At 35.4% G+C, this 13,772-nt stretch overlaps 2 protein-coding genes across 2 annotated transcripts in view; both read right to left on the bottom strand.

Annotated features, from left to right (window-relative positions):
• LOC134749439 (DNA-directed RNA polymerases I, II, and III subunit RPABC1) overlaps nt 1–13,772 on the bottom strand; it is a 215,448-nt gene that overhangs the window by 75,490 nt on the left and 126,186 nt on the right. The gene's annotated exons all lie outside the window — the stretch shown is intronic.
• Nucleotides 1–13,772, bottom strand: part of LOC134749445 (uncharacterized) — a 104,932-nt gene that overhangs the window by 75,457 nt on the left and 15,703 nt on the right. The window contains exon 2 of the mRNA XM_063684381.1: nt 314–350. The gene's annotated coding sequence lies outside the window, so the exon portion shown is untranslated. The remainder of the gene's footprint in view (nt 1–313; nt 351–13,772) is intronic.

Genomic DNA, 13,772 nt, shown 5'->3' on the forward strand with positions numbered 1-13,772 from the left:
TAACGGATTATAATTTGATTGCTTCTGCTCCTTGGTTTATAAATACAAATTAACTACTTAGCTGCATGACATAATATATTATATTAATTTCAATATCGACTACAAAATTGTTGTTGGAGTTGGTACTTACAAATAATAATATATGAATGCCACCAGTAGCTTGTTATAAAGAACCATACTTTGGACAATTGACACCTCTATCGTGCATATGCGAGTCCGATTCGTCTTTTTTGTCCATATTACAATAATATTTTTCTTATCTGTATAACTGGATTCAGTGTACACTGTACACATACGAATAAGTGGGTTTTACCTTAATACTTTCTTGTAGGTGTCATGGTCGCTGCGATCTGTAAAAGAAACGGATATGTAATTAATATACTTACGTATTTAAGTAGCTATGTAAAATTAGGAGAATTCCATGGCTTGTGCCAAATCTCAACAAGACTAATTTAAGTCTCATCTTTTTTAAATGGACTAACATCCATCTCATTATGTTTAATTTCCATCCCTTTCAAAACAATGGAATCAAATTTCATTAATATTTATATAAACAGTAAGAGTAAACACTTCAATACCTTTTCATTAATATTCAGGTAAACAGTTTAGAGCTTTTAGCATGACATGTGTGTTCCATTCATTGTAATAAAACTTATCCATGCTTAATTGAAATCCAATGGCAGTTGTACCCACAAGCCATTCATGGTACTTTACTAACAACAAACATCTCTATTGACTTTTCGGTCGTTATTTAACCAAAAACGTCATATATGCGTCGTCTGAAAATAGTAGAAATGTCTATTATAACTCCTGTGTCTATATTTTTTCTTCTACACACCTCTTGGGTACGCAAACGATGTCCACTACTGTAATTGCGCTTTCGTGTCATATTTGACATTTAAAAAGTTTATGTTTGCTCTCAAAATGAATCCTTCCATTCGATATAATCAGCAATACCTGAAGTAATTTACTTAGAACAAATACATTAAGTATTTGTATAGTTCATTCACTTAAAAAGCGATGATGGATATTAAGCTTTTGCTCTTCGTTTGTGTCTTATTTCTTAGTATTTAGAGGTGTTTTAACGTTGGAAAGTAACGTCGTGTGCTTTATGATTGCTGGCCGGTGCGATATGGTAGGATGGTGGCCGCTCGACCGTGCTAATAACTGCCCAAGAATTACTTTGCTAAGCTTGCGTGGCTAAGGTTGCTTTGCTTCCTTATTATAGAACGGAAACGAGATTAATTGTTAATCTATACAATCATAGGTCTTTGTTAAGATACATAGTTTTTTTAATAACACAGGCTTAATTAGCTCGCTCCAGTAGGCAAGTGATATAACTAAGTTACGAAAAATAAGAATGCGTTTTAGCTCGAGGAGATCAGGTAGCAGAAAATTAGATTTTTATTTTGTGAGCAAAACGTCAAAAACATTTGGGTTATTGACCAAAATTATAAATAAGACGTGCTTGTTATATTTAAATTAAAATACGAAATAATTTCAGGTATTATAGGACCTAGGCGTGTAGATAATAATTAGGTTACTCTTACATTCTTTATTCAAACAAACACAAGTATAAGTTTACAGCAACTTATGCCAAGACACTTAAACTGTTAATACAAATAGTCAGTATCATAAACATGTATACATTTTTCGAGCTATCTCTAGGAACTTAAATTAAACATACATATTACGAAGCTACATAGGTAGAGTTAAAAAAATCCTGACACTACGTTGTAAGGACGGCCACTTGTCTGCGAATTGCAAATTATGTGACACATTTCACACATTATTTATGGTTGCCATTCGCCATGTCGACATGCTGGGTCTAACACAAAACTGTGTTCACGTCTTTCTTGTAGACATACCCAAAAGTTAAGGGCTATAAAGGTTAATTTTCTTATTTGTCCCTTATCCACATGAAAAGGTACTCCTTTTATTTGGATAAGTATGATAAAATCATTACCTATATGCCCACGAGCTGTTAACTATTGTCCACATGAGAAACTTTTGAGTTCGTCAGAACTGTACACACACGAACATAGTTTTGTGTTTGACCCTGCGATTAACTATTAGATGCGTACTCATTATCGCTGGCACACTACCTTTGAAGTGCGGACGAAAAACCGACAACGTGGCCATCCCCACAGTTGAGTAAATTCACAAACCGCACCGACGCGACGCAAAGGGCAACGCATCGCAGCTAATATGATGTAATGAGCGGCCGTGCAACGTCGGTGCACTAAACCGTTTAAAATATTGCAGGCCTAGGCCAGAAAGCCGTATGTCACTGGTAATTACGTGATTATGTGACGTCTTGACTCAGAAGTTGGATATTGCGGCGCAATGTGAGTAGTGCCTAAGTGAAATAGAAGATAAGTTTTTTCTATATTTGTCCCTTAAGATTTAACAAGATAACTTGTAAATAAGTGCGACAAGTATGTAATTCCAAACTAAGGTCGGTGTGTTAGATCCACGCTTTTAAGGTACTTACCCTTTGCCATAATGATTGACTTGTATGCAGAAAAAAAACAATTTGGTAAGTATTTAAGACAGATGACGGAACTGTTTTGAATCCAAATTGTGTATGATACCCCAAACCTAGTTTAGTCTCGGTTCCAATACTTTACTCCACATATTTTAAATACAATATACTGAAACATTTAAACACAGGGCAAACTTTTTATTTATTTCATATATATTTTTTTTTATTGAAATTGTATGTCACTAACCCTAATTAATTTTAAGTCTTGTTGTACTTACTAACACTATATGGATCAAAATGATTCGAATTAAATAATTGAATTGAATTGAATTGAATTAATATTGAAATGAACACGTTTTGCATAATGAGATCAAGTGACAACTAAAATGCTAATAGCAGACAGTCTGACCCGTTCGTAGTTCCTGTGAGGGGAACAGCAGGTCACGAGTTACACGCACGTGGAATGATTTAGAGATTGCTTTTAATGTAATGATCGTGTATGTAATAATGTGTTGGTTTGCAATGAATAATGAATCATAGAGTAAGAGCTGACCCGATTATTCACAAAAAGGGCTGGTTTCCCCTTTGGGTTTTGTTTTCTAACGCAGATATCAACCTTCCGATTAGATGTCAGATGATAGTCGCGTAGCGAAAAAGTTAATTGCATCATCACCAAATAATATTTATATATGTTGTCATTTCTATTAGGTATATTTTATTTGTACTTATTGTGTTTTTTTCTAGACATTGGGCCACTTTAGCATTTACCCAATTTATACATAAACATTAATAACATATGATGACATAAAGCCCTCTATAGTTAATGCCAATTTTAATATATATAATATTGGCCCTTCAATCTTCATATTATGTATATGGGTATCTTATTAAGTATATATATTTGATAGTGCGTATTTTACAGCAGTAGGTGCAAACAGTCTGCCAAAGAAGACGCTGTGCACTTTCATTATTCATTCACTCACGGGTTAAACGTATTTATTTATAAAGGTTTTTATAAAAAAATATATTAACCATTCTAAATATTCCTATTCTATGAGCCGAAACTATAGAATTACGTTGTCATTAAAAAGTTCCTATATCTATTTTCCGAATTCACCGTCAGACCGCCTTAATGTCGTCATGTTATTGCATTGTCATCCAACTTTCACAGTTACGTATCTATGCAATTTTATTAGCTTAAGTGAACAGCAAAAACTGAGCCAAAAAACTTGGATGTAAAGCGGGCCAATTAAATAAAAACTTGTAAACATGATGCTGTGGCCAGACTCTACTATAGATTTTTTGGCTACTTTTAATGCTACTCGTAGTACAGAGTACAGTCGATAAAATCGTTTAAAATTTCACTTATTCACGTAAAACATATGTTAGTCCTTAATTGACGAATTCGTATGCGCAAGAGATGTTTCTGTTCGTGATATTTGGTGATATCGGCCGATGGAGCAATCACATCACGATCGTTACAACAGAGGCGTGCCACGATTTTACTGTACAATTGGTTGTTTTGATTTGAGCTGAACTTTAACTGCATGACTGCACTCATTTACTGCAGAGTAGAGATACATAGGTATGGCAATTATAGGCAGAACACGGTGGTCGATTGCCAACTAAATGGGCAGACTTAATAAAAGGCATTACATAATATTGTCTTCGGTTACCGCGATAGTTACTCATGAAATAAAACTATGAAAACGGATTATATCGCGTATATTGAATTTATAATACATCCCGACGTTTCGAACTCTTTAAAAACAAAAAACGAAAATAATGTAAAGAGAAATGATGTAAAGAGTTCGAAACGTCGGGATGTATTATAAATTCAATATACGCGATATAATCCGTTTTCATAGTTTTATTTCAAAAGGCATTACATTTTGTTTCTCCAAAAACCAGTGCCTTTTATTACAGTCGTATATAAAATCTTGACTGACGCCAATGTTCATGATTTATGGAGACCAATGAAGGAGAATCATGTCTTCATGACACCAACGAATGCGACCCTTCATACTTTTTTAAATGGGATGCCTCTTCGGGCGCACTACCGAACTTTGTATTATCGATTGCAGGGTGACTGTAAAGCGTCTCTTTTTAGTATCAAACCAACTATCTAATACTATATCAAATATTGCGCAACCAGTTTCGGTACGAGGTTTTCCGGCGTTTTCGTCCTTTGAATGTAGCAATTTCTAGTAAGCACGACCGTTCTTTACAGAAGAAGAAGAGATACAGTAGAAGAACCCTGTAACTAACATACTGACCTGACTGACCCATAAAAAGTGAATTAGGTATAGAAACTATTGAACTCTGTGCGAAAATTTAAAACCCTATACAGTGAAATTGCCGTTTTGCTTTCAGCAGTGTATTCTTTTACATGACCTAGCTTTTTACTCTTAGGTAAGTTAGGCATACATAGTTCAAGAAATAATCACTGGCGGATGTACTATACTAGTACCGATGTAACATGTATCTTCACAGGTACTTTATGCTGCCTTTGACTGTGTTTTGTAACTTCAACCTTCACCATTTTCAAAGATGGCCATATTATGCTTAACATTATGTTATGGGCAGTTTTAGGTATTTTAAAGACTAAGCGAGACACACTAATTCTGCGGTTTGCTTCATATGTAAATTGTAAGTATAGTGTTTGAACTCGGCGGCGGTATTTACTTAGCATAAAACTGAACATATTTAAAATATAGTTAAAGCTTTGGAAGTTTACTACCTATGGCGGCGGTTGCTTCTTAAGTGTTGGGAAATAAGTATAATAATATGACTTACTGGAAACACGTCTTATAGAAAAAATATGTTCGATTATGTACGTGTTGACTGCCGATACTTGACGGTAATTACCTTAATTATTTTAAATACTGAAGTAATTGGGTGCTCTTAAGTGAGCTTTCTTGGTCGAGGTTTCTAAATTCCTAATAATTTGACTTGTTTACTGTCTGTTGCCAGATTAAATACTTCGAAGGGTCACTTCAGTAATTACCTATTTACAATTTGTTCTTGCAAATTGTAAGAAAGTTTTTCGGAACATATACGAAATATCATTTGATATTTACCAGTCGCTTTTCGGTGAAGGAAAACACCGTGAGGAAACCGGACTAATCCTAACAAGGCCTAGTTCCCCCTCTGGGTTGGAAGGTCAGATATGGCAGTCGCTTTCGTAAAAACTAGTGCCTACGTCAGTTCTTAGGATTAGTTGTCAAGCGGACCCCAGGGTCCCATGAGCCGTGGATGCAATGCCGGGATAACGCGAGGAAGATGATGATGATATACAATTTGTTCTTGCGTAAGCACATATTGTCTTGTCAAGGTTCCAGGTTCCGCGGACCTTAGAATCACTTCATTGTTCGAAGGGTTCGAACAAACTGCATGTCTACAGAAAAGGGATGATGAGTCATGCTGAATATTATAACATACATAAGCTAAAGTGGGCATAAAATTAGGCATCGTAATAAAGTGAAAATGAAAAACCAATATTGGAATAAAAAATTCAACATCACAGGCCTTTGCGTCTATTGCAGACGGTTTATGCATTGCTGTTTAGACAGCGGGTTTGGTGACTGTGGCGGCCGATGCGTGAGCGGCTTGACCTCCCACATAAAAAAAATTAAAAATTACAAGGCAAATTTTCATTTATTTATTAAGGGTCCCCGGCAAGCTCGGTTCTCCATACAAACGTAGTTATGCTCTTATTTTAAAACGAGTAGCTAGTTTGCTCTGAAACTTACAATAGGATAAAGTATATGTCTGTAATTAGTTTATGTAGCTTCAGATACCATAGTTAAAAAAATACAGCTAATTTAAGTTTTTCATACAAAGCTTGTTTTTGCTTTATTTCGTTTGTTTCATAAACTGGAGCTATATAAACTAGTATCAGACCTAGATATATGTACCTCATGTCATCGTATGTCCAAAGTTTCATTACAATCCAACACGTAGTTTTAAAATGAGAGCGGAACTACGTTTGTATGGGAAGGTGCAATTCAGCCGAGCTTGCCGGGGACTTGACTTAATATAAAAATTAAAAAAAAAAAACATTAATATAACTTAAATAATCTAAAGCGGGCCTATAAATAGACATCACAATAAAATGGAAAAGATAAACCAATATGGAAATTATTAAAAAATACAAGGCAATTTTTTTTTTAACTTAAAAATAAAAAAATGTAACGAATTACTTTTATTAAAAAATAAACCACCATATATTTCTACTATTTCGAGCTAATAATATATGGTCATTTACACTATAAATTCTATTGAATACGGGCTATTTACCTTGTATATTTGTTTTAACGAGTTCCCGATATTTTGGCACAGTTGCACGTATCTACACGGAATAATTCCAAAACAAATATACATGGTAAACACCCCGTATCCCCCGTAATAGTGTTTATCTTATCATACAGTCTAAACGCAAAACTATTTTAAAGTTAAAATATCAATTTTCTTGTAATTTTACACACAGCTATAGTTAGGCGTGATGACGGCACGTTATGTATCATTTTATTCATTTAGTAATAAGAAGCGTTTTCAAGCCGGAGTAGGAAGTACGGATCTCAGATTTTAACTATGAAAGTAATAGGTACATATAATTTTTTAGTTCATTAATTATTGAAATTTAATACTTTGAAAGAATCTTATTTTATAATACAAGAAATATAAAAAATTAGAAACTAAAACCCGTTCTTAGCCATGCCGGGTCCAAAGGTCCCCATCACACTAGCAGACCGAGACCGTGGGTGAGACGGAGTGGCCTCTTCACCCGGGGGACGGGCGTGCGGAATGGAAAAATAACCACAGCGCGCAAATTAGCGGAAGATTCGTATTTCCATATTTGGATGTTTTAAGAATGTAAAAAAAATATAATAATGTAATTTTTGACTTTTGTATTGCTTTAATGAAATTGGTCCCGTATGGACACTTTTCGGTCAATTCGAACAACGTGATAATTACTAGATAAGAGAACAATACGAAATCTAATAGACACGTTATAGTTTAGTTCTCAACTAGAACTCTTTTGCAGTTCGACTCGAGAAACTAATTGCCATTTCACGCTACAATTATTGTGACGTTTTGGGATATCCATTTGATATCCATTGGATGTCTAAGAGATCGTTCAAGAGGACATTCGGAATCGCGAAAATGTCAAATTTGGCATGACTTTCTTAAATATGTCGTTATCGTTTCTGTTTCATAGCTAGTGGATATCTAGTTGATATCTAGATCATTATTCAAATTAGCCCGTTTTGTCCTCACAATTAAGGAACAGGATGAATCAACAAAAAATATCATGTACCTAGTGCTGTTTGTCCTATACGTGATCGCACATTATACTTGGCACTTGGAAGTTAAACACACGTCGTGAACGATCGTAACAACATGTTTGCTAAAATATAACTAGCTGTTTCACTGTGTAATGTTAGAACCATCGTGGACACTGTTGACTATTGGTAAGTCTTGTTACAATAGGATAAGGTCTAAAACTATGAAAACGGATTATATCGCCTATATTGAATCCGTTTTCATAGTTGTATTTCATGAGTAACTAGCTACGTTTTGCTGTGAGACATAGCATCGAAACTTTACCTAACTGGGGTCATGCCCTCCCATCCCGAAGGCGTTATAATTATTTTCAAATCGATATCAATAGATGGCGCCAACTGTCACGATCGACCATTACGAAATTTTTATCCTACAGATTAAGACTTAATTAATGGTATTTAGAGTGTCATTAATTCAAAACATTATAAATTAAATACAAACATCAATAAAAGCACGAATTCAATGCATTATTTTAGAAAGTTATAAATCACAACTATATGGCGACCGTCTTCGACGTAAACACACATAAGTAACAGCATGCGACAGTTTTTGGGCTTTCCAAATAATATTGAATATTGTCACTAGATGGAGCCGACCTGCGCACTGAGAAACGCGGGTCGAGATTTTGTTTGAGTGTGCGTGCGGCGACCATAGATACAAGTCGCGCACACATACAAACCGCGCGCGGTGCGTTGTATCACCTTGCATGAAGATAACATACTTTGCCCTGAGGGCCTACCGCGAACCACGTTCGACGTGTTGCCTCCCTGTCACACTTACATACGAATTTACAAGTGCGACAGAGAGGCAACACGTCGAACGTGCTTCGCGGTAGGTCCTCTTTTTATGTTCATCAAAACGGGACGAGTGTGTGCGTTCGCGTTCCGTTTCATCCATCTATCCTGCGTTTTGTTTCTCGTTATCTCGTTTTTAAGGTGTGATGTTATGTTTGATTTCAAATAATTACGTATAAGTTATAAATTACGAAAATTATCACAAAATGTAAAAAAGGGACCGGTGAATACATATAATCTAAATGGGTGTTTTAAAGTAGGCCTGATGTTAAAATACAAATTAAAAACGCAAAGCGCAATGTCTTTCACTACTGCATTATCAAAACGCAAGAATACTTTGTTTGTAAACAGAATCCAAGTTATTGGAGTTTTCACTTCGCTTGGTTTCCGAGTCAAACGCGCACCTTAAGTACCTTTTTATTTACTAATTTCCTGCAACCAATAATTGCAATCGACGACCTGGCATTCAAACGGACTTTTGACGGACATTCCACATACGCGACTGGCAATTAATAGGACTCCGACAATTACTGCAGCACTCACGACGACCTGGCTTGGATTTGGACTCGAAAATCCGCTACGATTTGATACGCTGTACCGTACGCTTTCGAAAACAGAAGTAATGCAGAAAAATGTCGCCCACGTGTTCGTATTACCAATGCAATTGACCGGTCAGAAGTCGATGTTCCGCTTCTCAACTGGCGACAGTGCTCGATTGCAAACTTGGATTGACAACTGTGGTAAGTCTTTACTACTTTCTTAAAGCTTTCTTACATTAAACTTTCCTCTAACCAATTCAATAATTGATTTAAGACGAAAGTGGAGGACCCGCGCGAAATCGCCTTTTTATACAAACGTAGTCCTCATTTTCCTCTCTGGATATTAACATTATTGAGAATATTTTGACACAATTTTTTGTATATAAACCACAGCTATGTTAGATTTTTTCGAATATTTAATTATTATAAGAGTTAAAAGCTTTTAATAATTTGTATGAAATCTGTTTTCGCTCCTAATTTTCAAAATAGTCAAACATAGGGGCATAGCTATGGTTAATATACATATGTACATCCAATTATATAAAAATATTTTCCATAATGTCAATATCCAGAGAGGAAAATGGGGACTAACATAGTATGGAGATACGGCCATCCCCTTTTCTCTTAAAAAGTGTTTGCAGTTTAGGTATGTTGTATTGACAATGTACATATTTGTCTATTGATATAAAATATACCTAAACAGATTTTGTTTCAATAAATTATAATTTTTTGTGTAACAGGTATGTTACATATTACAGAGATACAGTGACAAATAATGTTATTGTCACAGATCATACAATCCTAGTGTATCGTTGTGTTCCAATCCATTGCATTTTAAAATTTTAGTTTTGTCTTTTGTCTTGGAAAGTATTAATTATGGGCAGTTAAACTTTAAGTATGGAACATAATTCAACACGGATAGATGTTTAGGAAATCAAGTTTTCCAAATACCCACCTACATCATTTTACAAGCATCTAATTTAGCCTTAAAAACAATGGAAATTATGTACATTTGGCAGCTAATTCTAACTATTGGCATAGGCACTAGTTTTAATGAAAGTGATTTCCCGCTGATTTTCCAATCCCGCTGATTCTCATAATATTGTCACAGATCACATAAATATTGTCCTTCAACGAAGAGCTAGTTAGTTACATAACTTATAAAAAACTCATTGGTACAAGCCGGGGGTTGAACCTGCAACCTCCGGATGGAAAATGGCATGCTCTTAGCGCTAGGCTACCAGCGGTTATTTATATGGAAATAATATTAGTTGATATTTTGTATACTATATGTAAAGTATGTAGCCATATTTTAGTTGGTTTATATTGATATTTACATATACCAGTGAAAAGTTCTTGTTCTTATAATTTAATAATTGTTTGCTGACACAATGTTTGCCTTGCATAAGTAGTAGTAAATACCTTTTTGCATTAAATCCTCTTTAATACAAGCTTTTAGTTTCACCTGTCTAGTTGCTGCCTGTGTAGTGTAGACACAGACAGACGTCTGGTGGACGTCTGTATTCAAGTATTGCAAGTTAGGCTTAGGCCCAGGCCCACTTCCCGGTTTCCAATGAAGCCGAAAATTTGCATACATATGTAAGAAGGGTGACAATGCAATATTGTGGTACCATCGAGCTGATCTGATGATGGAGACAGGAGGTGGCCATTGGAACTCTGAGATAAAACAACGCCACCTAATTGTGTTTGGGTTTGGGCTTTTCACAGGCAACGCAAGAGAAGTACTTACAGTCAGCAATAAAAGTTTGTATCAAAAATGAAATTTTTGACAAAAAACTAAAAATAGAGATTAAATAAATATAATTTTCAGGTAACATTATGACCATTGCCCACTTGTCTCGAGATGCTCTTCGACACAAATATATCTGCATTGATCATTTCGAAAAGCGGTTCATTCAACAGGAAGATGGTAAACATTGAATAAGTTAGCCGTACCTGTCCATTACAAAGGAGATCAATCGACAGAGAACTTCCCAGATTCACCAGTTGCATCAACATCAGAAGGTATGTGATTACCTGTAATTAATTAGATCGTGCATATCGTTACCTATACCTATCGTATGTATATATTCAGTGTCTTTGTTGGTGATGTGAAAAAAGATGCCCGTTTGCGAACTTCGATGTTCGCGGTATAGTCCTGGCGGTTCACCTCGAAATTCAGTAAAATGCTGCAAATTGTGTTAAAGCTATGAACATCGGCATGATTGATATTTAGTCTATACAGAGTGACCTTAGCCATTTGACAGACCCTGAAATCCCACGTAGGGTTATATATATAACTTCCAAAACTTGTTGATAGATGGCGGCACCAGTCTCTCTCGCTACAACGTAAATCCGTAAGGAGTTCGTTTAGGAGGTGCAAGCGCGCACTGCTTGCCCTTAGAGCTGGTTAAAGACGCCTAGTCTTACTAAGATGGCATATAGTCGAGAAATTCGGACGGGCGCACGTTAGCCGCGATAGCTAAAGACGCCGGTTCGAATCCGGCCTTCACCACTGGAGGGCTTCGTCACTTTTTCTTAAATATATGACATCTATTACAGTTCTTAATTTATATATAGTAGTGTGACTACTTAAAAAAACACAAAATCAAAATATTTAATAAAATTATTTGATTTGTTCCCAAAACTTGTTAATGCTCTATAACGTTAATATTTTTTTAATTAGAACAAAAGATAAAAAAATAAATGTTCAAACAAAAGTTATTTCCAATAATCGACAACAAAAATAAACATACTGTATTAATCATTGGCAGTGCTGTTGCCAATTTGTTCGAAAATGTGAGGCAATGATGACATTTGTCAAAAGTCAGAATCGTATTAGTGTCATAAATAAAAAAGATAATCACAAAGGTCGAAGAAGGTTTCATACTATTTATTACCTCAGGAGCTACTAACACATACAGGCTGCTCCAAAGTAAAAAATCGTAATTTGTTAATTTCTTCGTAACCGCTACACCGGTTGTTATGATACCTACTTTGTACGAGTATACTGGTTCTAAATACCCTAATGCATATGTATATTTCGGCTGTGTCCAATGGCTAGGGACACCCTGTATAAATCAATTTGACTCGAAGCACCAAAAAAAACAGGAGAAATTTGTTTTTGTTTAGAAACCTATTATATCGTGTATGGTATTAAATGAAAGGGCATTCTAAGCCGGTTCTAAAAATATGTCTCGTCATTACATTTTAGTCACGTGTTTTAAATAAAAATAAAAATAATTTTCAATACCTACCAAGTCCTCCTCCTCCCAGATACGATACGATACGATACTGCAGATACGATATGGCAGTTTTTTTTTGTATACTATACTACAAATCATACGTGATACCCTCATATCTAACCCCAAGAACGCAATTTTGAAAATAATTCCATTGTTTTTTTTATTTATTTTCAATATTACAAAGTAACACAGTTCTACTTCAGTACCTATTTTACGAGACTTTCCATAAGCATACTATTAGTTATTCTGTGCCAAAAGTCTCGTTCCCTATTACTAAGACTTCGCTGTCTGTCTGTCTGTCCGTCTGTCTGTCACCAGGCTGTATCTCATGAACCGTGATAGCTAGACAGTTGAAATTTTTAGAGATGATGTATTCTGTTGCCGCTATAACAACAAATACTAAAAAGTACGGAACCCTCGGTGGGCGAGTCCGACTCGCACTTGTCCAGTTTAAAAAAAGAAGGAATGAAATTATTTTCAAAATTACTTTCTTGGATATTAGGTATTATTTGAGATACATTTTATCAAAAATTATTCAACGGTATCGTATCTGAAGGAGCCCAAACTTGGTATGTTTTGAAAATTATCGTCACTGCAATGTAATGATGTGATATATTTTTAGAACCGGCTCAAGATGCCCTTTTATTGAATACTACACACGTTACGATAGGACTCTACTCCTGTTTTTTTTCTGGTGCTTCGGGTCAAATTTATTTATATGGACTAAAGATCAATCTTGCCGATTTTCATAACTTTAACACAATTTGCAGCGTTTTGGGGAGGCCTTTGCCTTTGAGTTCGACTCGCACTTGGCCAGCCAGCAGTGGGACACTAAATTACGCTAATAAAAAAAACCGGCCAAGTGCGAGTCGAACTCGCGCTCCAAGGGTCCCGTACATTACACAATTTAAACAATGTTTTTTTATGTGAAATGTCTTTAAAAAACCCGTAGGGGTCGGATCAAAAACTAAGTAATTAAGTCCGACTCACGCTTGACTGCACATGTATAATAGGTTTTCCTATGTGCGTGTAAAGATCTATTTTGTGTATTTTTTATCAACATTTTTGACCCAGTTGTTTCGGAGATAAAGGGAGGGAATGGTCGTTTCTTGAATAACTTCTAAACTGTTTATCTTAAAATTATAAAGAAATATTTCTTCTCTTTCTTCCATTTGGTATGTAACACGATATAGTTTGAAAACTTTTTTGTTTTTATTTTCTCATTTACCCCCCAAAAGCCGCCGTGTTTAAAATGTATTTGTTTACGTTTCATGCCCGTCTTTGGGTCACAAACTTCCATATGTATACCAAATTTCAACTTAATTGGTCCTGTAGTTTCGGAGAAAATAGGCTGTAACAGACG

The sequence above is a fragment of the Cydia strobilella genome, chromosome 18 (assembly GCF_947568885.1).
Source record: "Cydia strobilella chromosome 18, ilCydStro3.1, whole genome shotgun sequence".
Taxonomy (NCBI): Eukaryota; Metazoa; Arthropoda; class Insecta; order Lepidoptera; family Tortricidae; genus Cydia; species Cydia strobilella.